We start from the raw sequence: 27281 nt of genomic DNA on the forward strand, positions 1-27281 counted from the left end.
CAATGACTCTTTAGAGCACTCTGCTAAATTCCTTACACAGAAATCTCATAAAACTTGGATACGTGCAAATCAATCAATGAAAGGAATATCACTTTCTTTCTCCTAACTCAGCCACTTAAGATTCATGTCAAGCCTATTAAAAGAGGTGAAAGCAAATGTGGTATACATTATTGATATTGTTCCACACTGAAAGTTAAAACTTTTATGTGTGATCTTTCAGATCATATAAAATTCACTTAATGACGTTTTCAAAATACTATATGGAAAAAAGAGTAAGTTTGTGATTTCATGGCTCTTTTCATATGCTGATCTCAATTCAGTATCAAGTCTCTCTCTTTTCACAAACCATCTGGGAGATTGACAAGTTGCATCTCACCAGATGGCCTAGCATACCAACCTCGCACTTCCATGGCACCGTCGCTCCGTGATGAATCCTGGAATGTTTTAGTACAATGCTCCTGCTCAGGAAGAATTCCACAGCTCATGCCATTAAGAATCAGTTCATCATTGCCCACTTCATTTCCCAAGGGTGAAATAGGATATGATTTCCACTGTGTGCTAAATTGTTCTAGAACTCAGAGGAGGTAAGTGATTCTAGCTGAATACACCCACCAAACTCCTATCATCCTATCTTTCTACAATTTCTCTTCTAACTCATCTTCCCCTCTCCACTCCCTAGTCTATATTTTATCATTTACACTTTATAGAGAGAGAGTTTGTTCTTTTTTACCCTCCTTTTCACATATATAAATCACTGGAATGTATACTTTAAAGCATCGGAAAACACTACACAGTTTTGATGTCTGCATGGCAGATCATATCTTCCAGAATCTGACATACAGATGGTTGACACAGTGCAACACAAAATTGAATTGCCTGTGTAAATTACTTTATAGTGTAAATACATATTTAAAGCATACTATCTGGGAAAAAATTCTTAAGACCTTTTTTCTTCCTTTTGTCTTTATGAATATCAGGGAGGCAAGAGAACATGTGAAGGGCAAGGACCTGAAAAAGTCTCTTTTTTCCCATAGCTTAAAGATCAAATCTGACCTCAATGTCTTCCCCCCCATTTCCCCCCCTACTTCTCCCCTCTGAGCCCTTCTCATAGTTTTATAAATTCTTCCAGCCATTTAGTGTTCAAGAAGAAAGTGAGAATCGGGCACTTTGACGAATATAATGGATCTCGTTTCTCTAGTGCCTTGAGCATCTTTCTTTAGCACGCTGAGTTTTAGCTTCCAAGTTTTTCTTTCTTTTCTCTTTCTTGACTTTTAAACCTTAGTGCCTCTGTATGACAAACATAGAAACTGCTCATGTCTTCACACTCACGTTTTGACCATCAAGCCTAAGTACCTGCTAAATTTTTCTTTTCTTTTAGCAGTAATTGACTCCTGTAAGGGCCTTATCACTATAAGAACAAGCCGCTTCACATAGAACTTTGCCTCCAGGAACTTTATTTCAAATTTCCTTTTTACTTAAGTTTGCAAAATGTTACCTTATGTGCTATTTTATTTCTTCCATTGCATCCCAAGTTGGAGCAGGTGACAGTACACCCACATCATCTTTATATGTGGAGGTCAGCTTCTCTGTCCTATTTTCCCAGATGCAGGGCACAGAAGGAGCTTGAGGGAACAGCCTCTGCCCAATCCAATGTGATACTGACCCCAGAAAAGTTAATTACTTTCCTCAGGTGTGATTTTGTAGCCTAGAAGAACATTAACCAATCATTCTCAAGAATCCTGCGTGGTCTCATTGGTGTGGAGAAAAGAGAAAATGGGATGATCAGTGAAAGAGGAATTTCTTGACATAGAAAGAATAGGTTAGTTCTGGCATGGGGATAGGGAGGCCAATAGCTAATTCAGTTAGTTAAAGGATAATGCAGTTGAACAAGATGAAAATCTATATTTTACTTCCCTACTTAAAACATATACATGACTCTTCATTGTTCTTCAGATAAAGTCCACACTCCTTCAGGGACTTAAAGTCTTTCACGATCCGGTTTATGTCCACTTTTTTAGTATCATCTTTTCTCCATTCCTCACTTTTTATGCTGCAGTCATTCTGAACTTTACTAAGCTCCTCAAACTTGAGACTCATTCTCATCTTCCTCCAGTTTTTTTCATATATCATTCTTGGTGCCTGGAAAATTCCTTTCTCTTATGCTCTGCCCTTAATCTGCAAGTGCCCACTCATCCTCCAGGTCTTACATAGGATGCCACTCTATCCAAAAAGTTCATTCCTGACCTCCTCTCCTCTAAAACTGAGAGAAATATCTAAGTTTTTCCCTTCTCCCTAGAGCCCATCCCTACCCCATCACTAATTGTCCATGTAGAAAAGTCCTGTTTATTTCCCAGGAAACAACTTAAAAATCTTATTTTTCTCTCAAATCATCCCAGCTTTACTCTCTCCTTCTTAATGCATCACTATACTTGAAGCTATGTCTACTGTTGGTTTGATTACACTGTAATGACAATATTGACCCATATATTTATGTTTCCAATCAGGCTATAATATTAACTCCTTGAAGAAAGATATTGTCTTATAGTTTAATATGTCTTTATTACCTTTGTATCCCAAAACATGCCCTTTCCTCAGCTGTTCATCCTACAGATGTAATTCCTTTTTAGTTATCTATCTCCCTGTTACTTTTTAAGCTTTATAAGGGAGGGACCATATTTTATTCACCACTCTTCACTTAGAATGAATGTATGAACTCACATAAACTTGGTAGAAAAGATAAATTTTTCTTCCAATAGTCACAAAAAGGACAGAGCAAGAGACTCTTGGTGGCTTTATGCAGCCTTTGCTAATGTTTATAATTTATGATAAATTAGAGGTCATAGAAAGATTAATTTGGTCTATTTAGTTATAATTTATTAGCAAGGTCCCATGAAGGGCAAAGATCTAGAAAACATAATACATAAGATTTTTATTAAAATTTATAGCAATTAAATCTGATAAGAGTATCAAATTTCCTGATACACCTAGGGCCCTAAAAGATGGCCTAGTATACTCAAAAGACTGAAATACTTAATGTCATTTGCATACATTTACTTTGGCATTCAACAAGCATTATTTGTTGATCACCTAAAATATGCTAGGCTCTTTTGCTAGGAAGAATAATGGTCCCCCAAGGATGTCTATGCCCTAACCCTAACCCTAACTGTGGAACCTATAAATATGTTACCTTACATGAAAAAAAGAGACTTTACAGATGTGATTAAGATTAAGGACCTCACAGTGGTGAGATTTTCCTGGAATAGTAGGCTGTCCAATCACATGATTCCTTAAAACTAGAAGAAGAAGGTAAAAGATTAGGTGAAGAAGATGCACCCAGAGAGACTCCACCTGCCATTGCTGGCTTCGAAGATGTAGGCTGGGGACCATGAACCAGGGTATGCAGCAGTCTCTAGAATCCAGGAACAGTCCTATAACTGTAAGGAACTGAATTCTGCCCACAGCTCCGAATTAGTGAGAAGACAGATTCTTACCTAGAGCCTCCAGAAAGGAATATAGCCCACATGACACCTTCATTTTATCCCAGCAAGACCCACACCATATTTCTAAGCTATAGAACTATGAGATCATAAATTTGTGTTGTTTTAAATCACTTCGTTTGTAGAAATTTGTGATGGCAGCAATAGAAAACTAATACATGCTGGACTAAATGCTTGGGAGAGAACAATAAAGACATACTCCTAATTACCATCTTCTTTCTAAGGCATTTTTGAACACTATAGAATAGTCTTGTCAGGAAAACAGATTCAGGGAACAAATAATACTAATATAGTAAAATAAAACTTATAATAGAAGTATATGTTTTATACTGAAAGAAATAGTGATGGAATTAAGGAAGGAGTCACCTCCATTTGGAGTGGGATTGGGGAAAGTTTCAGAGATGAGACAATTTTAAAAAGGATTTTTATGTGATAAATGCTATTTCCAACTGGGCAAATGGGGACACCATTTAGTAAAATGTTGGGCTAAGAAGGAGTGCCGTTGGAGATGGAATAAATAGATGAGTGGGTGACATAGGACTTATTTATCAGACAAAATATTTTTGGATGGAGAATGTGGAAGAATTTGCATCTGGAAAGTTTACTCTAGCTACAGTATGTAGAACGCAGGGAAGGGAGACTGCTGTGATAGTCTAAGCGAGAAAGAATGAAGTCTGTCTTCATCACAGCTATCATTTACTGGAACTTTGTTCTATGTGAGCAACTGTACCAACACTTTACATATGTAATCTCCTTTAATGTCTATTAATCAACTCTGCAAAGTAGATGTCCTTTACATTTAACACACTGAGAAATTGAAGCTCACACAGATGTGCCCCCCCCCAAAAGATGTACTTCACAAAAAGCTAACAAAAATGGGATTCAAATCCAGGTGTTCCTAACATTAGAGCCTACACTCTAGTCCACTCTGACATAGCAGGAGCAGGGAACCGAAATAAGAAGACAGAATAGAGAGATTTAATAGGTAAAATCAACTGAGTGTATTACTGATTAGGTGTGGTGACAAGGAAGAGAGAGGAGTTGTGGCTTATTGCCAGCTTTCTGATTTGAGTTATTAGATTAAAGGTGGTGCAGTTAACTAAGATATAGACCATAGTGGAAGAAGTTTTCTAGATCAAGGACAATGTGAGATGAAAGTTAAGTTTTGGATGAATTTAAGGTGTACATGGGATATTCAGGTACAGATGTCCGTAATCTAGTTAGAGATGAGTCTGGAGTTTAGAACTGGGATACACACTGAAGGTAAAGATTTGAAAATCATCCACCTATAGGTAACTTTCATAGTCTGGAACATTTCATATAGAAATCTCAGAGAAATCTTTAATTTTTAATGAATAGTGAGTCTATCCTTAACTATGCTCTGAAAAAAATCTTTCATCTGAAGCTCCATGAGAAGATGGCTCAGCTTAACACCAATACGGATGGCCAGACTGGGGCTGCAGGCAAAATGGCAGGCAATGCAGGATGCCAGGGACTCTGCCTATGTCCTGCCTGACGGGTCAGTGCCCCATTCCCATGGAAGACCCACTCACTATGTCATGCAGCTCTGCGGCATCAGCAGCCAGCATAAATGTAAGCACTTTGCTTTAAATACATCTTTTAACTCCTTACTGAGTGTACTGACTTCCTACTCCACCCCCCACAATTAGCTGCATATCAGTCAATTAGCAGATTGACAGCTCAGCCAAGGGAACAGTGAGGGCTGGTGTTGCAACAAATTGCTAAACCTGGCTGGAATTTGCTATTGGAAAATGAGAAGAGTTTAGGGCAAATACTGCTTCCTGTCTCCCTGACAGAAATCTTTTAGATAAAATAATTGCCATCAAATATTCTGCTATAGGATTTCTTGAAACTGCCTGGTTACTTTACTAGAGGGAGAAGCAGTCACTAACTGCAAAAGACTACCTCTGTTGTACCAGACGCACAAGAAGAGATTTTCACCATTGCAGAGCTATTTATACACAGCCAACTTCTGTCCTCAGTTCCCACACACACACAACTCCCATTGATATCAATGGAGGCTGCGGACATGTGGCTGAGAAAGAATTTGGCCCACTGAGCTGCAAGGCTTGGCATTCTTTGGTTCACTATGACAGCTTCAGAACTGGATCTCTTAGCACATGTGCTTTTACATGAAGAGTTCTTGATTTATTTTCTTTTTTCCCCTCCTCTTTATCTTGGCCTTGAAATACAAAATGGAAACTTGAGAAACTACTGGCAGCAATGGGTTTCTTGCACAGAATCAACTGTGTTTGGGACTTGGAGAAACAGAGACCTTACAAGTTTCTGGATTCAAAAACTTGACAAAATAGTTTTATGTAAATGTGCTGCACTTCGCAGGGTACAGACTAACAGCTTGGCTTCACAGTCATCCTGGAAATAAAAGCAAAAGATGCCTTGACACAATTTCTGAACACATAAAATTCTCAAGTCCAACATTTAATTTACAAATGACATATTCCAGAGAATATTTAAAACCGGTCATGAATATGTACTTTATATTCTGCTTATAGAAATCGGCCCTTGTCTAGTCCAAGTGATTCTGGCAGGGCTGTCAGCATCCATTGTAAGTGGATGTATCAGGCTGGGCAATCAGTGCATCCATTCCTTTTGGACACAAAAACTGGTCCAGCAGTGGGCATATGAGCCAAGGAAAGACAATCAGTGTGTGCTATGTTAAAGAGTATAGAAAACAGGGAAACCGAGGCTCTCCTTCCAGGACCAGGAGATGAAAGCCTTCAAAACTTTTAGCTGTTTGGGGCCAGCTTTCTACCACTTGTAGAAAATTGGCAAGTAATGGAGCCAACAGAGAGGAAAATAAAGATATAAGAGAAAAAAAAAACAAAAACATTTTTTGATGATATTTAAGTACCTAGATCTAGCCATGCCTTACTTCATTTTCCCACTATGAAAGAAAATTATTCCCTTTTATTCTTAAGCTGGTTTGAGTTGAATCTCTAATAACTTGTAACCTATAGAGATTTAACAAAAAAAATTTGTTCCTTCATTCACTCTAGAGGTTCTCTCCCCTAAAATATATTTTTTTTTCTATCACAGGTAAACATTCAGATTTCACCTGCTCTATACATACTAAAACTCTCCTAAATAAATAACCCCAGGGAAAACATGTTATTTGTAAATTACTGTTGCTGTACTGCACACTAGAAAGATAGGTAGAAACATTGTATCAGAGACTGTAAAGCATACAGTGTCTCCTCGCCTCTGCTCTATAGGGAAAGAGGGAGCCACTGGAGGATCCACTTTGTGGATGCACTTTGAGGAAGCATCCCATTATTTTGGCTCTTGGCTCTTGCCCAGTGGAGTACCCTGATGGAATCCGAGCCCAGCATGTATCCCTGGTAATGGACCTGGTGACAGATAGAGTGGTTACAAGGTTCATCCCACTTGGCTAGCCATAATCACTACACCAGTTCTCCCCAAATTATTTTAGTACTATTTTCAGGGAAAGTTAGAAACTGTTCATAGTTGGTAGCTACAGAATGGAGGTGTAAGGGGTGGGATTTTCAGAAGCGTGAAGGCCCAGGGGAAATGGGTCTTCTGCCATTCTGAAGTTGTACTGCTCAGGCTGTCGGATACAGGAGAATGTGATTCAGCCTTGGTACAGATAAATTAAAAGAATAGCTTCCACGAATAGGTTTAGCTACCTTAATTTAGCACAACAATGAATCCACACAGAACCTTGGTAGTTTCTCTGCTGTGCAGCAGATTTTCGTCAACCACCCAGAAAAATATATATTAGGAATAAATATCTATTATCTACCTCCCAAGGGATTTAATTATTGAAGAAATTGTTTGCTTTCAGCATAGTCTGATTTCTAGCACCGTTATCAGTATATGTTTAGCCAGCTATAATAATTCATTTTCAAGCCATTCACCTTGATACCCCCATTCATGTGCAGATTACAACATCTATTAGACATAGAAATAGCCCTTGTCACACATGAACACACACACACACACACACACACACACACACATGAGGGGACTTCAAAAAGTGCATGGAAAATGGAATTAAAATAAAATATAAAATTTATTTCTCAACATAAGCTCCATTAAGGTCAAGACACTTTTGTAAACAATGATACCAGCCATTTAGTTCATTCCTGAAGAACTGAGGGTCCTGGGAATTTAACCCTGCTAATGCACTTTTTTTTTTTTTTTTACATTGTTAACTAAAGAAAAATGGGTGCCCTTTATAGATTTTTTTAAGATTAGGAGACAAAAAGAAGTCAGGAAGAGCCAAAGAAGGACTATAAGGTGGATGCCTAATGATTTCTCATCAAAACTTTCACAAAATTGCCCTTGGTTGATGAGCAGAATGAGCAGGGGTATTGTCATGGTGGAGAAGGACTCTCTGGTGAAACTTCCCTGGACATTTTTCTGCTAAAGCTTTGGCTGATTTTCTCAAAACACTCTCAGAATAAGCAGATATTATTGTTCTTTGGCCCTCCAGAAAGTCAAGGAGCAAAATGCCTTGAGCATCCCAAAAAACTGTTGCCATGACCTTTGCTCTTGACTGGTCTGCTTTTGCTTTGACTTGACCATGTCCACCTCTTGGTAGCCATTGCTGTGAATGTGTTTTGTCTTCAGGATCATGCTGGTAAAGCCATGGTTCCCATGCTGTTACAGTCCTTGAAAGATGCTTCAGGATCTTGATCCCACTTGTTTAAAATTTCCATTGAAAGCTCTGCTCTTGTCTGCCCCTGATCTGGGCACAAAGGTTTTGGCACCCATTGAGTGGAAATTTGTTGAACTTTAATTTTTTCAGTCAGAATTGTGTAAGCTGAAGTAGTTGAGATGTTTACGGTGTTAGCTGTCGTTTGTGCTGTTAATTATTGGTTCTCTTCAATTAGGGCATGAACAAGATGAATTTTTTCCTCGCAAATTGATGTGTGTGATCTGCCACTGTGGGCTTCATCTTCAACATTGTCTCATCCCTTCTTAAAACGAGTGATCCATTTGTAAACTGCTGATTTCTTTGGGGCATTGTCCCCATAAACTTTTCATAAAGCATCTATGATTTCACTGTTCTTCCACCCAATCTTCACCATAAATTTGATGTTTGTTCTTGCTCAGTTTTAGCAGAATTCATGTTACTCGGAAAGAGGTTCTTTTCAAACTGATGTTTTATCCTCCTTAGTGCCTCAAACTAGATCCTATTCAGACATATTATGACTGGTTAGTGTGACTTTATTTTGGTTCAAAAAAATTTTAATTTCATACATAGTTTTTTCATAATACACATTGTTTCATAAACTTTTTGAGGACCTCTCTTCCATCATAAGGCTAAAAATTGTTAGAGTTTAAGTAGCTTCATTCATCTAAGAGAATTGCTAAGCATATAGGTGACTGTAGGAGTAATAAGAAAGCTTATTTTTCTTCCATTTTAAGGTGTGCTTTTGTTTCTTACTATAAGAGGAATCATTTAAAGCAGGCCTACGTATGCTGTAATAAGCACCTTACGTATATTGTCTTACTGAATACTCACAACAGCCCTATGAGATAAAGGTGACCCTATTTTACAAATGAGAAAAACAAGGCTCAGAGATATGAAATAACCTAGCAAATGAGTTTGATTCCAAAGCCCATTTTTAGAACCACTAAGTAAATTTCAGTACATTGTTGTATATTTTTACGGAATTTTATAAAGGGGGCTTTAAAGACTGAAATCGTCTGTGCATTTAGTTGCAAGCCCAGCCATTCCACTGTTCTGCATTTTTCACCAGTACATTTTCTTTTAGTCTGTACTAATCTTCTCAATTCTACTGTATTTGAAATTTTGAGTAGTAAAGGAATTTGGGAGAGGGAGGATGAAGAGAGAGAGAAAGGAAGAGAGAAACACACAGATTAAAATGAATTTAGAAATTAAGGCCACTATGACTGATGTGGTGACATTACTTTCTGCATCTTCCCCATGCTCTTATCTGAGATGGGCTTTTTAAGGCTGAGCTGAACATCTGTTCCTCAGTTCTTGCTGCTTCACTCCCAACTCGCTTCTACAAAACACTGAAGATAATGACCAGAAATGGTCTTTCCCTCCTTAGTCACAGGTTGGTTTGAGTTTCCTGTAATAAACTCCAGCACGGTCTCCCTCTCCCACTGATTTTCATGTTCAATTCATGGCCTTAGCCAGATGGCTCAGCTGCAAATCTTCCCTCTCTGCCCTGAACATCCTCTTTCTCACTGGGCAATTTATTTCCCATTATTAAGAAAATCCTTCCAGCTCGTAAATATAATACCTGGTGAGGCCCTTTCTGAGAAGCAGCATTACCCTCGCATACAAAGCAAGCGATGTAGGGATTGACTGGTAATCCCTAATCTATTGCAAAGGTGACACTAAATCCCATTTCCATCTTTCTCCTCATCTGAAGTTAAAAAGAAATGCTTGAAATCTTGATACCTCTTCCCAAAATAGAGCATTTTGGTCAGACCATTTTAATCTGATGTTCATGTCTTCATTAAGTTATCGGACAATTTTAGTGTTTATGGGACTGAAGCATTAGGATTAAATTTCCTTGTAAGTATAGACTGAAGTTTTTATGGCTATATATATTATTATATAAAAGAAAACTAACAAAAAAGTGCTTTTATTCATTTGAGGAGGTAGCTGGTATTTGCTAGCAAAGGAGAACTGCCATATAATTAACTGTGTCAAAATGTTTTCTTTGTTCACAGTTAATCTAACTGCAGCTGCTAGGAGGCAGAATGCATAAATATGACTGTGTACTTTTAATTACAGAAAATGACAGGCGTAAGTTGTGACTGGAGCCTTGCCTGAGACTGTTGTAGGCAAAAATGTTGCTCAGAGACTCGTTGAATTAATAAGTAGCCTTTTGTTGTTGTTGTTGGTTTTTTTTTTTTTTTTTTGCTGTCAAAATTTTATAGATGTTAATAGCAACTAAAATGAAATTAAAATTCAGAATTTTAATCAGCCTAAAGAAACTTAAATAAAATCATGTAACATATTTAGAGAAATCATAGCACACAATAATCATTTTACATTGAGCATTACACACAATACTATTTCATACATGTGACTTTTTCTTGGAGAAAGAAATGCTGCACATAATAAATTTTCTAGAGATATCTTTAAGGATTAAATTCTTTCTCCCAAGTTTCCTCTCCATTCTATGGACAGAAGTCACTGTCAATTCTAATTTTATCCTAGGTGCTTTATTAATAATGAAGAGAAAATATTTCATATTTGCTGATTTTTTTTTATTTTTAATAATATGTAGTAATGCCCAGAACTGGAAGAATGAGTAGCTCCGGGGCCTGGGGTTCATTCCCCTCTAAGTGTTTATGCCTATGAGATGCATTAAAGAGAAATGAAGCAGCACTTCATTATTTGGTGCATTATTCTCCTCTCCTTCTCCTTTCTTTTCTACCTCTAATAGCTGAATGGTACAGCAGAATGTTCACTGGGCTTTACAACAAACAGCATGTTTTATACTCTTTGTAATCCTGAGCAAAGAATTTGACCTTTCTGAACATCAGTTCATTTCCTTATGAGGATGAAATAAGATAATTGATGTTAAAATCTTAAATATAGTGGTTGCTCAAAAATACTGTTTTTTTCTTTTTCTCCTCTATGATCATTGTTTTAATCACCTCTTTTATTCTTATACATCTTTTCTCTTTTCTGTATGATGTTAGACAGGTAGGGGGTGTGGTTTTGGGTAGGAAGGTTTAAGGGGTCATGGTCAAGGCTATGGATAATTGCTGTTTTCAGCTGCCTTGTTGCCTTCATTCTACTGTTTATCCTCTACGCAGTCACTGTGGGGGTGGCTGTCACCTTGGTGACAGCAGTTTCATGCAGCGCATGTGGTGCGAACACTGGCCTATTGCAGAGTATAAACAGGTCCTGCTGCCTCAAGTAGTTCCATGTAAGCAGACAGACTATTGCCTTTGTTCTCTTAGCTGCTCTGCTGCTGAAATACACTAATAATAGAACATGTTAGTTGAAATTGTGTCTCTCCATCTCTAATTACTGCATGCCCAAGTATTCTGACTGCTACTGTCAGTCCCCAACAACTGATGGCTGTGGGTGATTTCAGATTGTGCTCAAGGGATTTCTTCTACTCATCCTGCCTTCACCCCACTGCGTAGTATGTTCAGTAACCTGACTGATTGATTTCAATATGCTGAATGGTTTAAATGAAATAGAAATGATCATTAAGAAAATATTTTTAAATTAGATGTTCATTGCAGGTTTGCTTTGTATAAAGGAAAGTGGAAAAGTCATAGAAATTATTTAGTTAAGATCTATCTGTTTGTGAGTCCAACTTTCCTGATCTTGGTGAAGAAGACTATTCAATTCCATCCCTACTGCTTCCTAACTTCTCCAAGTCTCCATGCATTTTGGACAGACTTTCAACCATGGTGGGGTCCTTCCTGCTGGAGACAGTCAGCTTTGCTCAGTCAGGCTTGGGGTCCTAGAGACTCTGTAATCTAGTTTCTAAGCTGTACCAATGAAGAAATCCAATGCTAAACGAATTGTCTGAGATCTCACAGTAGCTAACGCAAAGACGGAAGGAAAATCCATCCTTCCCATCTGTTGATCTCGCAGGCACTCTGCCTTGCTTCACTGTCTGTATCTTTTACCTGTTAGTTCATGTAACAGATGTTGCTGATAAAATGTGAACAGAAGTAGTCAGCGGCAGGTACAAATCCCAGGCCAATGTGGAAAGTTTGTCACTGCCAGAACTTCTGTTCAGTTTTACTTACATCTGCTAGGGATTCTAAGCTCAGTGTACATGAATCTTCCAAAAGACCCTTTGCATTTTTACATTACTTTTGTTTCCTCCTGCCTGATACGTTTTACGGTGTGAGGCCAAAATGATCAAGACATGTACAGTTTACCTAATTGCATACTCCCAGTTGAGTTTTAAGTGAATCCTAGAATTTGGTCTAATTCTGTCATATGAAACCTCAGTTGTAACTGGGCTGTGCTCCAAAGGAAGTTTGGTAGGAGTGAGGCACAAGATCACCATGTATTTTCCAGATGATCCAACCTGCTATTTTTGAAAAGTATATTACCCTGTGGACCACTAAAGGCAAATTGTATTTTAATTCATACATTTGGGGAAAACAGGATAGTTAACATTTATAATTCATGCTGATTCTCAGAAATGCATGAATATAGATATAGCTCTCCTTTACTTCATTCTTTCATATGCTTCATTATTGTTTTATTGATTTTTCACGCCCTTGTTAGATTTATTCTCAGATATTACAAAGTTTTGGTTGCTTTTGTGAATGGATCTACTTTTCTATCATGTTTTTCTAATTTCTTTTTGTTGACTTACTGGAGCAGAGTTGATTTTTTTTTAATGTTGAACCTGTATCCAGCATCACTGCAGAACTTTCTTATTAGTTCAGGCAGTTTGTCTTTCCACCTTTCTAATTTCATTTTGAACAGCCCCCCAGCTTTGCTTTAGCCATACTGACCTTTACATGGTTCCTAGAATTCCCCAAGCATTTTCTGTACTCACAGCCTTTGCTTCTCCTATGTCTCGAACGTTCTTCAACTCAAGTGGTTAGGTCATTTTCTTTATCTTTCAGGACTCCATTTGAAAAATCAACATATTGAAAGAGATTGTTTCTAACCACACCATCAAACATGGGATCTCCCTCTATTTTGGTTTTTCAAAATCACCATGTTTATATCCTTCATAAAATGTATCACAGGAAGCCTTGTATTTACTTATGTGTTTACATTAAATTATGAGTTTCATCAGGGAAGGGGCTTATCAATGTGGTTCGTTGCTGTCTTAGCACCTAGAAGAGTGTCTGACAAACAGTAGGTGCTCAGAAAATATAACAATACAAGAAGAGTGATCTGAAATTGATGATTAAAAACCTCTGATTATACAGTAGAAGATACATTTTTCAAAATGTATAGTGATGCACTGTGTGTATATTGTAAAGGAACACAAATAATATATAATCATAATGAATATCTATAATGAAGAAAAATTGTGAAGTTTTTTGCTCCAGGTACTGTCCTCCAGTGCTATGCAGGAACAAAAACAAAAACAAAAAGTGGCATGGTATGAACCACCTGAATTTAAACAGTTCATTATTTATTTATTCATATACATATATTTTACCTATAATATATAGGTATATATATTATAGGTATATACGTATATAAAACAATATAAAAGAACATATGATAAGTATTCAATAACTAGCTCAGACATCACTTGTTTCAGAAACTCAGAATGCATGTCCAACATCTATCAATGGAAGAATAGGATTTGTCAGGTCAAAGTTCATTAACAGTGTTCTCTTAATAAACCTTGAATCTGCCACAGAAGACAAGTTATTCTAATCTGTCAAATAAAGGTTATCAAGTATTTATTATATCTAGGAGGGCATTTGGTTTTGTTGAAGAGCAGAATGACTAAATGAATAAGTGAATTGAAAAATTGAGTTAGTTATGTGGATGTTTGGCAAATGTAAAAAAGAATCCTCAAAGTTCTGTGATCATATAGATGCTACGTTGTGTTGTAACTTGCTATGTAACATCTAATGTTCAACATTAAATCAAACTAATGTGTACAAAACCTTAAATTTAATTTAATGTGATCTTTTGATTTATATTTATAAATTGAATTATTTGCAATAGACGTGGAGAGACATCTTATATTTTAACTTAGACGGGTAAGCTCTGCAGGCTAAGTTTGCACATACTGCTAAGTAGAGACAGACACTGCAGATGAACTACATTGTCCAAATCATGGATCAGAGAGTGGAATCATGAAAAACTACAGGAAACTTCTGTGCAGAGGAGAATAAATTCCCCTTCCTTATCTGCATTCTCATATCAAGCTCCTCTGGCACAGAATAGCCTGTTAGCACAAACCATCCCATGGACACCATGTAGGGGGACATTGCTACGTGTATTGCCATTGTTGAAGTGCATGCTGCCATTGCATCCCATTCTCTAAGCCTCTGCAGCATCCGTGAAAGTCATTGAGGACTTCGTATTTACCAGCAACTATGAAAGCCACCAGACACTGCTGAGAAAGCAATGCAATTGAAGTGGAACCCTGGCTGGACAGTATATAGAGAATTGGATGCTGCATCCATATACATCATTCTTGTCTAAATGCATCAGAGCCACATGTCAGGTTCTGTACAATGGTGTTATACTTGCTTTTATTTTCCCAAGTGCAACATAATTCCAGTATTACAAGTTCATCTATTCTTAAAAGTTGTTAAATACATTTTATTTAAGTATTGTTTTATGTTAGATTTACTCTGAATGTGGTCAGGCCTTTATAGAGAAAATGATAAATAGGAAATACCTGATATTTAACAGATATTTTTCAGGTTATGGTATCTTATTATTATATTGTCCTTCTTTTATAGTATAGTTTATAAAGTTTTAGAGTTCATTAGAAATGATTTGGGAACTATGAACTAGATCCAGTAAAATATGAACCAATAAACCAAAAAGAATGATGTAATCTAGAAATGGCTTGAACTATAATATAAATCCTAGTTCCAAAAAAAAAGAAAAGAAAAGAAAATTATAGCATGCATGTTCACATGTATTAATAAAATTACATGAAACTTTTTAAAAATGTAAATCTGAGTTAAGTATTCTCTTTATTATAGACTAATGCTTACACAGCTTTCTAATTCCAAATTGGAAAAGATGAACTTGCATACCAAAATGTTTTCACTTGAAACATTTTTAAACATTATATATTTCTATTATAACTTGAGGTTTTTAAAGTTAATGATTCAAACTAATCTTGGAACACTTGCAAAATGTGATTGGAATGAAACTTAGAAGAAGAAATAGCTATAAATTCAAGATGGCGGAAATTTAATTTCTATGCCGACCTTGAGTATGTCTAGGGAGGAAAATTGGAACTCTCTTAACAAAATAAACCAGAGCTTAGTTTCTGCACAGAACAAAGTTTGAAATGAATATGGAATGAAAGTAAATATTTAGAAGATTAATTCCTTGAGCTTCCTCAATATCTTAGTTTTGCAAGACTTTGAAACCATCTTCTCCAGGGACAAAAGAAAGTAATTACCTCTCCTCCACATGGTGTTTAATCACGCTCTATTTTTCGAAGAACAGCTGTGCAACACTGGCTGGGCTGCAAATTAAACACACCTCCTTCAACTTGCTTAGATTTAAAAGATAATGAATATGTTGGGTGACAGAATCTGAATTCAAAAAGATTTTAATAGCCCAGAGCTATAAGCTGAAAACAAGATGAAAGTAACCAAGGATAAATGTAAAGTCTTATACTTGGGTCCAAGAAACTAAGTGAGCGAATACAGGGTGGGGAAGACATGACTTAATAGCAATGGAGTGAATTAAGCACCACAAAATTTAGAAGCTTTATTTGATAAGAAGCCAAATATGAGTTGGAGGTTTTATACGATTAACAAAAAAATGAGTGCGGCACATGCTACATAAGTAAAAGCGTTCATTGTTTAAGACCTAACCGAGGTTGACAGACCGTAAAATAATTGTGAAGGACTTAAAGCTCTTTGCAAACAAATGCCATCACCGTTACTTACAAGTTTGTTCAAGCAGAGATCAAAGGATCTACACTGACACAATGTTCATTTTACTAGTTGTACTAAAACGCCAAAGAGTTCCTGTTATGACAGAATTTGTAAATGCTTAGATACTAGGTGGCATTAGAATATTATAGATATTAGAATATTAGCATGACACCATACACGAATGAGTGAAACAAGGTACAGCCTAATGAAATTATGTTGGAGAACTATCCATTTAACTTATGCCACACGTTAAATCTAGATCGCTTTCGTAATTATAGCAAATACTGACAACTGATCATTGTGCAATACAGAAGGAAAATATGATCTATGTAAAAAATTACAGAGGCTCTGGGAATATGACCTATAAGAACTTTTGCTGCTTCAGTCTGGAGCATAAAGAGTGCCATGTGACACATTTCCCAGGAAATAAAATAAACCTCTAAATGTATGTAAAAGAAAGAGGCCATGATGATCTTTGTGAATATTCATTATTACAGAATTGGTACATTTCCCAGGTGGAGAAAGTGTTTTCTTGGCTTCTCTGTCTACAAATAAATCACTGTAGTAAAAACTCTCAAAGGAATGTCAGGTGGGTTTTCTGGAAATATTTACCATAATTGATTTTTGTGGGTTTCTAAATGCTTTAGTCCAAAACCTCATTTATCAACTTTCTGTCAGTTTCATTGTAATTGCAGAGTTTTCATTACTATATCATGACAGATCAGAGCAGTGCTGTGAGAAGGAGCCCCTGGGTTAGGAAAGATGCACATTTCACACAACAGCCCAGCAATCCAGATTCTTGACTGTAATTAAACTCATGGGGGAGTTATCCTTGTTTGACAAGGAAGGAGGTGGGATGATTTGCAGGAATTATTAAGTCTTAGCAACAATGCCAGATGCCCGCCCCGAAACTTTCTCTGAATTTCTGCAGTGCCTGTACACATTTGGCTAAATAAGAAAAAATTGAGTAAATTTGTTCTGCAAGAGTGTGGTACATATTTATAAAGCACTGGATCCTAGAATCACTGGTCCCATTAATTGAACAATCTGAGCATGCTTCTTGGAGAAACTGATATACCAAATTTTGTTATTCTAATAGCAGTACATTGTAGTCAGAGACTTTTGGCCTGGGATCCAGAAACCATGACATTTTTAATGGGTTGACTGCTAAGTTTCTTGCTGTCTGCATTTTTACCCATTCTTTATCTTTTCTCCTTCTAAATTTGACTCATTTTCCTTTTCACAATTAAGCTTTGTTCCCACTCTGCATCAGCACTTCTCCAGCTTTGATCATTTTTTCTATTTTTGCCAAGAATTCCCTAATTTTGACTACACTGATTTTGCTATGCTGGGAATACCCTGACCATTCAGAGGTGGTCCTCAGAAGTCCTGCATCTGGATGTCCAGGTCTCTTTCCTCTTCTTTGTTTTCAAAAAGTGAAAACCATTCAGTCTTTTGAATATTACTGTTAGAAACGCATTCAGATCCTTCAGAATTCAAAAATTTGCTCATTGCCAGGTAGTTTTTCCTTTTGCATATGGGGAAATGGTTTTAAAATAACTGAAAAGCTCTTTTAATATATATTGTCTGAGAAAAGCAAGATGTTACCTTAGGTAAATGGTAGCAGATGGAAGTTGTGTTTTATCTAAATAATGCATTTACATCAAAGAGAAAGAAGCCTTAAGGAAAATTCTTGAAGATAAACTAAATAGGGACCAAAATAGTTTCAAGTAGCTGAGCAAGTCCCTAGAAGGTGAGATTCACTTCAGGCTTATTCTTAGGGGCCCAAGTCCCACCAGACAACAGGCGCCCACACAGCTCCACAGCTCCACTTGCTATTACTTCCCAGTCTCTCAAACTTGTGTCTAGCAACTATGGAAAGTGAAACACCCTCTCTACAGAAAGTGGCAAGCACTGATCTTGCAACCAAATCCTGCTTCTAGCTATTGGGTAGATCATACTGTGAGTGCTGATTTTTGTCCTCATGGAAAAGGAAGTGGGAAGATTTCAGCAGAGAGCCTGAGTCTAAGAGACAAAGTCAGGAGACAGCAAGAAGAGAGATGGGATTCCAGGGTAAGATCTAAGAGGAATTAGACTATTGCTGCCTTTCCTATCTGTGTTGGATTTCTGTGCTATTTACAATAATTTCACGTTCTGTTCCTTCTCACATCTTCTTTACTATTTCTTGTGTTTTATTTACCCTAACCCCAAACCACCTTTCCAACTCCTGAATTTGATTCTTGTTATTATCCTCATTTTGCAGATGTAGAAATTAAGGAACAGGGAAGCAAAGTGACACAGTTAATAAGTGGTGGAACAGATGATGTAACCACCAAGCTATACTGTCTGTATAAAAATCTCAAGGTAGTAACCTAAACTGTAGTCCATAGTGGTAGCAAACAAAATCAATAAAGGGTATTAATTTTTTTGTAACTCTTTTATCGCATGCTAGGGTTGCCAATAAACACTAGTGTCATTTAAACCTCCAACACAGGTTTTGAAATAAATACCTATTTCATATAGATCCAGTCTGTCTGTTTTCTGGATTTTTCCTTGGCTATCCTTCACTGTGGAGTATTCTTCTTTTGATATGTAAAACATCTTTTTATTTATCTGATATATTCTATTTAAAAAATGGTTCCGTTTTCTTCATTCTGTCAACAAAGAAAATCTTTTTCATTTCCAATTAGCTTGCTTGCACATGTATGCCTGTAACAAAACAAAGGCACAAGCACAGTCTGAAGAAGGATCAGGACACATTTATCCCTGCCACTAACAGGCTTTGAAGGGCAGTGCCTGCTGTTACTGGGTAGGCAATATCAAAATATCTTAGGATATTAATCCTGGACATCAACCCAACCAACATAGTTCCTACCTTCAAGTAACTCATAGCAAATTAACAGAATGTATAAAACTACAATTAGGTACATTGACAAAAATGACTTTAGTAACTTGGTAATACCAAAACCAGCCAGGTACAACATAATGCAAGATAATAATGAGGATGTCATGTTCATCCTCAAAGCAAAAGCCACAGTTTTTAGGGTGACAAATATCACACAAACTTATGTGTGTTGTTTTGTTTTGTTCCTTGTGATATTTCCATGTGGTATCGCTTGAAGATAAATTATACTTGGTTAGAGAGCAGAAATACTTTGGGTTGCTGGTTCTTGGCCTAATCTTTACTGAGAAAGTTGTCATTCATCTTTTTCTGAGCTTCTAGTATGGCATTTCACAGGCTAATTAACAATAGTATACAGTGTCCCCAACTGAGTGAGAGGGAAAAATTGAAGTGACTGTTAGATTTTAAGTTAAGATTTAATTCATAATGTTTCAACTTTGACACATTTTAATGATTAATTTTAATATTTCACCCTAAGATTTTTGATTGCTTTTTGAAAAGCATAGTTGAAACTTGGAAATTCCATTTTTCTTAATACGTAGGAATATTTAGCAAAATATCTACAGGTGTTTCAGTGATTTTAGTTAAACAAAAGCTGTAAATAAAGATTGTTAAAAAGATATAGGTAATACAGTTGAGATAATATCTAATCCATATTAATATTTACTTTTTGAGTTTTAGGTGTACATTTTATATTTTTTATATTGATACTTAGAAAAAAATTATTAAGTTTGTTGGTTGAAATGTTTCATTTCTCACCTGTTGGAATGTGTTTTTGTGTGTCAGTTCTATAAATAACTCTTTAGTGAGCAATAAGCTGATAAAAGACATGGCATAAACTAATAAATGTTAAGGGTAGGTCAGGTATCAAACTATACATTCAGTTCAGGTAGTGCCATTTAAATATTTTAATTAACAAATTCACCATTTCTTTCAAACCAACCAAAGATTTTGCAATTAAAAAATTAAGGTGATCAAGGGAAAAAAAGGAAAGGTTACTCATTAGTGACAAAATTTAATGAAGAAGATAATTAAATAGATCCGCTCTAGAATACAAACAAGGTAAACACCATTACCGTAAACAGGAGAAGGAAGTTGTGATGATTCATTTCTTAAGAATAGCACAATGTCATCACAGCTAAAGTCAGCTAAAAATATTTATATTTTTGAGCATCTACTTTAGGCAAAACAATGTTCTAGGCTCCTGAAGTATGTAAATATGTGTAACCTCAGAAGTATGTATAGACTCATCCCTCAAAGAAGGAAAATTTATAGAGAAACATTTGTGGGGCAAGAATCAAATAGCAGCACAAGATAAAAAGGAGCACTTTGTACAAAAAGGCACTAAATAATAGAAGTAAAAATACCCACTCTGGGATGACTGAGGAAAATTCTTACATAGAAGGAAAGAGTTAAAACTTGGTTGGAGTCTTATAAATAGAAAAAAGAGGTAAAGATATTTCAGAACAATGTGAGCAAAATTTTAGACGCAGGAAAAGAATATTAAGAAGAGTAAACAAAGCAAACGGACTAGTAGAGTCACGGATTTTGGCCAAGACTAAGGTGGGACCACATTGAGGGTAATATCTCTTTTCTCAGCCTCTTAAGTTAATGTCTTCAGCCTGGGCCTCCCACAGAACTTCAGATTCACATATGTGCACTTAGAATCTCTGCTGGGATGTCTAATAGGTGTCTTAAATGTAACATGCCTAAAACTGGGCTTCTGATATCCTCCCCCCGAGCCTGCTCTCTTGCCGTCTTTCCCACCTCATTTGGTAACAATTCCACCCTCCCAGTTGTCAGGTCAAACGTTTTGACTCATCCTTGACACCTTTGCGTCTCTCACACCCTACGGTGCCCACCTCTAATGAGACGGGGTGGACAGATTGTCCCTTGGACCTGATGGGCTGCTGTCGGTATAACCACCGTGCTCCTGACCCTCATTCTGCACTGAGCATGGCTTGCAGTAGAGACAACTATACTCTACTCTGCCCTGGGGCAGTAGTGCCTGCTCTTCCTCCCTTTCTGGGTCTAAGGTTGACGGAAGAAGCAATAAAAGCTATACTCATTTAATCAATCGATCAATGGATCAATCATCTAAATATTTCTCATTAAAACCCTTTAGTAGCTTCATTTTTCACTCAGAGGCAAAGTCTTTACAAGGAGCTACAAGGCTCTCCAGGGAATGGACCCCTCTTACCTTTCTGAGTCTGTGTTCTAATCCACACCTCGTTCGCTCTGTTCCAGCCACAGCCTTTTGCTGTTCCTCCAAAATACCAGGCCTGCTCCCACCCAGAGCTTTGTGCTGGCTCTTGCCTCTACCTAGGATCCTCCCACTGTACCCAGTATTATTTCCTTACCTTCTCTGGCTATTTACTCAAACTCAACCTTCTCGGGGAGCCTTTTCTGGACATGTATAAAGGTTTAATTAAACCATCTCCACATAGCTTACAACTCTTTCTAGCACCATTCCTTGCTTTATTTTCCTCCTTAGAAGTTTTGCCACAGAAACACTGCAGAATGTATTTATTTATTGGTCTTCATTGATTGTCTTTATTTCGATAACGTAGGCAGGGGTTTTTGCCTGCTCCAAAAACAGCTGCATCCAAGTAGTGCACAGCCCAGAGTAAAACTCAAAATATATCATTAAATGAATGTGTCATTTGAAAGAAATGAATAAATGTCAAGAAATGTAGATAAATATGAAGTTTTTTGATGAACCCTGGATTTATACTGTAGGTAATTTTCTTCCCAAATGTTTACTCTCTTCCCACAGTATCTGTTTCTTTTAAAATGTGTCTCCTAGCTTGTCATACTACATTGAGCACTGAGAATGTTATTTCACACAATTCATTCTTGTCACTGCATATTTAATTCTGGACGTAGGTAAATGGACCTGTTATATTTCTAAGATGACACAAAGGGTGTCTATCCCTTGGTTGAGAATAAAGAATTTCTGCTGCAGGGGAGGAAAAGAGGACAGAGACAACCACCTCATGACTCTCCTTTATGGGCAGCTCCCGTGGGGGCTGTGAAGTCCTGCGGCGGAAAAGCACTGAGGTGGCAAATCCTGATCTCACTAAGGAAGCCCGTCGGGTGGATGGCGCTTAGTTTCCTGATCTGCTGCTTCATTGATTCTCTAACCACCGTGAGGGTGTGAGGAGGCTACTGGATGTTTTCAAAAGGGCTTTATTTGGGTTTTCAGTCAATACAGTTTTCTAAAACTAAAATTAAAAGGGAATTCCCTCAGTGGAAAGGGTCAGCAACACATAATCTGCAATGAGAAGGAATGATTGCTTTGATTCAGTGTGTATTAAGGGGACACGCCTTATAATTAAAAACAATTCTCTACTGAAAAGTTATGGCATGGGAAGAAAGTAGTCATTTTCCTCCTTGACCCTAGAGTCTTCCACCACAGTTTCCCACATACCTGCTCTTGCAGATACACTAACGGTCAAATCTTAGTCTGAACCTACCAGGTAGGATGTGCAACCTTCTTAGTAACATCCTCAAGGCTTATTTAAATTAAACAATTCATGCAATTTTACCCTCTCTGCAAGCCTTCCTAATTCAAAATAAATAATGGATTCGTTAATTAAAATATCCATTTGGAATTACTAGATTACAAATTTGATACCTAATGTAGACTACAAGCTTTGGCATTGTATTATCTCGTGTCTCTTGCCTCATTAGTTTACAGGTTATACCAGAGCTATTTATGGAATTAAAAGTGATTTTTCAGCCTCTAAAATTTTCTTTTGTATATATCGATAATATACCCTAGAATAATTGCACAGAATATGGAAAATTCTTACAAGTGAAAACTGAAGCATATCAATTAACAGTTTAAAAAATTAAGTTTATTTCCTATTCAAGGAATAACATGAATGTTATGTCAATTATATGACATGTTTTAACAGACATTCTTTGTGCAAACTTCTTGTAAATAAAGCCTTTGTATAAATTTGAGAAATTCCCAGAAACTAGCAGAAGCAGTTAAAATTTTTTAAAGAAAAATCAGAATGTTTTCCTCCATGTTGCTCTGCATTCCTAACATCCCGGCCTCCATTATGTCTAAATCCATCAATGATAAAGACAAGAAAACAAACAGGTAGTAAATACAGCCATGAGCACCAACTTCAAGTCTGTCATAATCAATTCAATGAAAAAAAAATCCGTAACACCAAAATAAATTCCAGAGTGATTAAAGCCATAGTTGCAAATTAAAACTGTACAATAATTAAAAGAAACTATATTTTATACTAATTTCATTATAGCATATAGAATACTTCTCAAAGCATAATTCTAAAGGCATAGCATTTTAACCTTTTGCATGTCATATTTCATTATAGGTAAATATAAAGGCCAAAAAAATAAGGATTATGGCAATATATGTACAACAGATGTCTTAATTTTATATTGTAGATGCTTTTAATATATGAAGCATTTTTGCAAATCAATACAGAAGAGGGGCCGGGCGCGGTGGCTCACGCCTGTAATCCTAGCACTCTGGGAGGCCGAGGTGGGCGGATCGTTTGAGCTCAGAAGTTCGAGACCAGCCTGAGCAAGAGCGAGACCCCATCTCTACTAAAAATAGAAAGAAATTATATGGACAGCTAAAAATATATATAGAAAAAAAAATTAGCCGGGCATGGTGGTGCATGCCTATAGTCCCAGCTACTCGGGAGGCTGAGACAGGAGGATCGCTTGAGCTCAGGAGTTTGAGGTTGCTGTGAGCTAGGCTAACGCCACGGCACTCACTCTAGCCTGGGCAACAGAGTGAGACTCTGTCTCAAAAAAAAAAAAAAAAAATACAGAAGAGGAATAATTCAATAGGAAAATATGCAAAGGAATTAATGAGAGATTTTAAAGTAGAAAGTACAAACAACCAAAAGTCATGGATATATATTAATGAATATTATAAAAATTTACAGACTCCTTCCTCTGCATTTCAGAAACACAACAAAATAAAAATAAATCATAATTCTCTTTGCTAGCAGTGATACAGGAAAACTTCTATAATCTTCTCAAGAGGAAATGGCATTAAAAACCAAAAGCCTTGAAAATATGCACACATTTAATCTAGTAATTTCATTAGGGAATCTATCTTAAGGAATTAATCAAAGGTGATCAAAACTTTGTATCATGAATGCTATGATACATACGAACAATGTTCATTGAAACACTACTTAGGATATTAACAAACTGAAGCAGCCAAATTTTCAACAACCAGAGATTGTAAATTATGGCATATTCATACTCTGCAAGCCAGAACAATAATGCTGCATAAGATATTCAGCAACATGGAAAATGCTCATGATGTATTGCTAAACTACAATGAAAAAATAATAAGTGGACTACATAATGCTATAATGTAGGTTTTAATCTGGAAAGATCTTCACCAAACTATTCATGTCAGCTTTTTTTAGTTGGTGAGATAATGATTTTCCAAATTTTATGCACTGAGCTAATATTATATTTGCAATCAGAAAAAGAATAATTTATAGAAGTTGTAATACTTTACAACCAGCACGTACTCTCTTAATGTTAAATAAGTAGCAAAGCCTCAAGCTCACATTTTGACTTTAAGCACTGATTACAAGAAAATGATAATCCTTAGGCATTTGCTAAACCTGACATGTATTGCATGTATTCGTGTGTTTATGATTTTATTACGTATATGTACAATCTCTTTTATTTTTATCTTTTGAAAATTGAAATCATCTTTTAAGGCAATTTCACTCTGCAAAATTCTTTAAATTGTGAGCTCCTCTAAAAGGCAATTCTGTTCACTAATGATTGCTCAAAAATTCTTATTTGTGCCAGGTATTTGTGGTATATTAATGGTTTTATACTCATATATCCCTAATGAATCCATTTATTCATATATGCCAAGAATGTTTTCTGCCATCTTAGCATGCTGGGATGCAAATTTGATTAACATGCATCTTGGTGCCTAAGGAGAATAAACTAGGTAAAGCTTTCGTCTTTGCTGTCTATAGCAGGAACCACTTGTACAGTATCTATCACTCTCTAATTCCATAATGCCTTTCATCAAAAGACCCGAAAGTCCATTATGAGACTAATTAAAAGACTCTTACCTATTTTTAAAACCCAATCCCTCTAGTTTGACCACAGCAACTATGTGACAGTGTAAATGCAATTTGATAGTTTCTTGCTTGTCTTAAGAGAGGAACTAAAGAATAATTCCTCTAATTAAAACCACTATGATTTGGTGGTATTTTATTTTTCTTTAAGAGGGAGGACAATGTAATTACACAGATTGGAATGCAGCCAAAACAGTAAAGAAAAGCTAACTGCCTGAAAGTGAAATGCCATGCAAGAACTTGCCTACATTAAACTGTTGGGGGTGGGGTGCACAGGACACTCCCTATTGGCTTGTGAATTGAACCTACCACTAAAGATACGCCAGATACTGATTGTGAAATATGATAATACTCAGTTTTCCCCTATAATTTAGCCTGAGAAATAAATATTCTGTCTTACGCAGTGTCCCGAATTTTCCCAGGCAGTGCTGAAGAGGATACTATTTGTGCTGGCTGAACACGAAAACTGGTGCAGGCAGGTGGACCATCTATATTTGTCAGTTGATTAATTGGAAGTAGGTTCTGAGTCAGTTAATGACATGACTGTCACAAGGGCAAATTGGAGTGTAAGTTTATAGGACAGGCAGTAATTAGTGTCTTCCAGATGTTTTACATGGAATCAAGTTAAAATACATGGAAAAATTAAAGTAGAGATAATTACAGTACCTATCAGATGTTGTTACCATATTCTGATCCATACCTAAAGTGCTAAGTGAAGTGGGCCAAGGGGCTTTATAGAAACAAACATAATTATGGAGTCACGAAGTTAAAAGTAGGCTTTGCTGCCCTGAACTGTTACTACTAGCATGGTGATGGAAAATTGTCCTGTGATGGGCACACAATAGGAAAGGAGAAGAAAGCAATTTGGGTGCTGAGATTAGCATCACAATGGAGGCCCCTTGAGAACAAATATTCATCAGTTTTTTTTATATAGTTTCATGCTGAGGGATCTTTTGGAAAGCGCGATCTTAGTCCTGATGGAAATTGAGAGATTTCTAAAGTTTCTAAAAGTCTATTCTGAATCTATTTTTAATTTCACCAGTACCATTTCATGATTTTTTCTGCACTCACTCTGCTGTTTCTTTAGTGTAATGTATTATCAAGCTACTCTAGTTCTTTATGGGAGGAAATATGTAACTGTCAAAAAGTTAAGGAGACAGGGAGGCTGAAATAATATATGTAAAATAGTATTTATTCAAAATATAAATATTAAACACCTATTATGTGCAAATCATTTTACCTAACATAGGGATTGACACTTAATCAGCCTCAACAGATGTTAATCTCATCCTTCTTGTTTACTAGCAAGGCTACATTTTCTCAGATATAAAAATGGTAGAAAATATAGGAACAATGATTATCTAAACAAATGTTTTACAAAATTCTAAGAGAGGAATTCATAATCTGTGTTCCAGAGAAATCTTAGGAATTTGAGCCCAGGAACCTCTCTTTAAAAATATGTGTGTTTTTGCACATGTATATGTCAGGGGAATAACTATTCATTATAGTTTTCCGAAGATTCTGCCACCTCCAAAATGCAAAGACCAATTAGTTGAAGAGAAGGAATGAGCATACCTGATAAATTAAGGAACATGCTGATTAGTTTAGGCATTTACTAATACTAATAACTGTGCTTTGAAAATATTAAAACGCAGTATGTTTATTACCTAGTTTCAAAATGGCACAGAACAATTCCAAGGCCAGAGTAATATCCACAAGAGGAATTTTCTTCTCCCAAATGGAAACTGGGTGGCTAAAATACTAGGAAGAGAGTAAAGTGAAAATGACAGTCAATGAAGGGACTTGACATTTCTGTGACTTCAGAGTGAGGATTTCCATAAATCCACTCCTCAACAGAAACACTGAAAAAAGTATCCAAATCAATTTTTTCAGAGCTCTGGAAATTAACCAAAGGCTTGCAACAGTTTGAGTCATGTTTATTCAAGAAGAACTGCTAGACTTGAGTAAGAACAACAAAGTTTATGGCTTTTTAACTTGATCTATACCTATCCCCCCTCACCCCAAAGCTAACAGTCTGAGAGTACCGGAAGGAGACCAAGTTTGAAGCTCCTCAAATAGTCTTATCCCCAGAGTATCATCATGATTTAATCTGTTATAAAGCTCTCTGGAAAAGCCCTGTTCACAGAGCATTGTCATTATTTGACCTGATTCAGAGCTCAAAGGACCTATCTC

General features: G+C 36.6%; 1 protein-coding gene across 1 annotated transcript in view; it reads left to right on the forward strand.

The window, feature by feature from the left end:
- The window catches only part of PTPRO (protein tyrosine phosphatase receptor type O), a 265264-nt gene that overhangs the window by 42093 nt on the left and 195890 nt on the right, over nt 1-27281 (forward strand).

This window comes from Eulemur rufifrons, chromosome 16 (genome assembly GCF_041146395.1).
Source record: "Eulemur rufifrons isolate Redbay chromosome 16, OSU_ERuf_1, whole genome shotgun sequence".
NCBI lineage: Eukaryota > Metazoa > Chordata > Mammalia > Primates > Lemuridae > Eulemur > Eulemur rufifrons.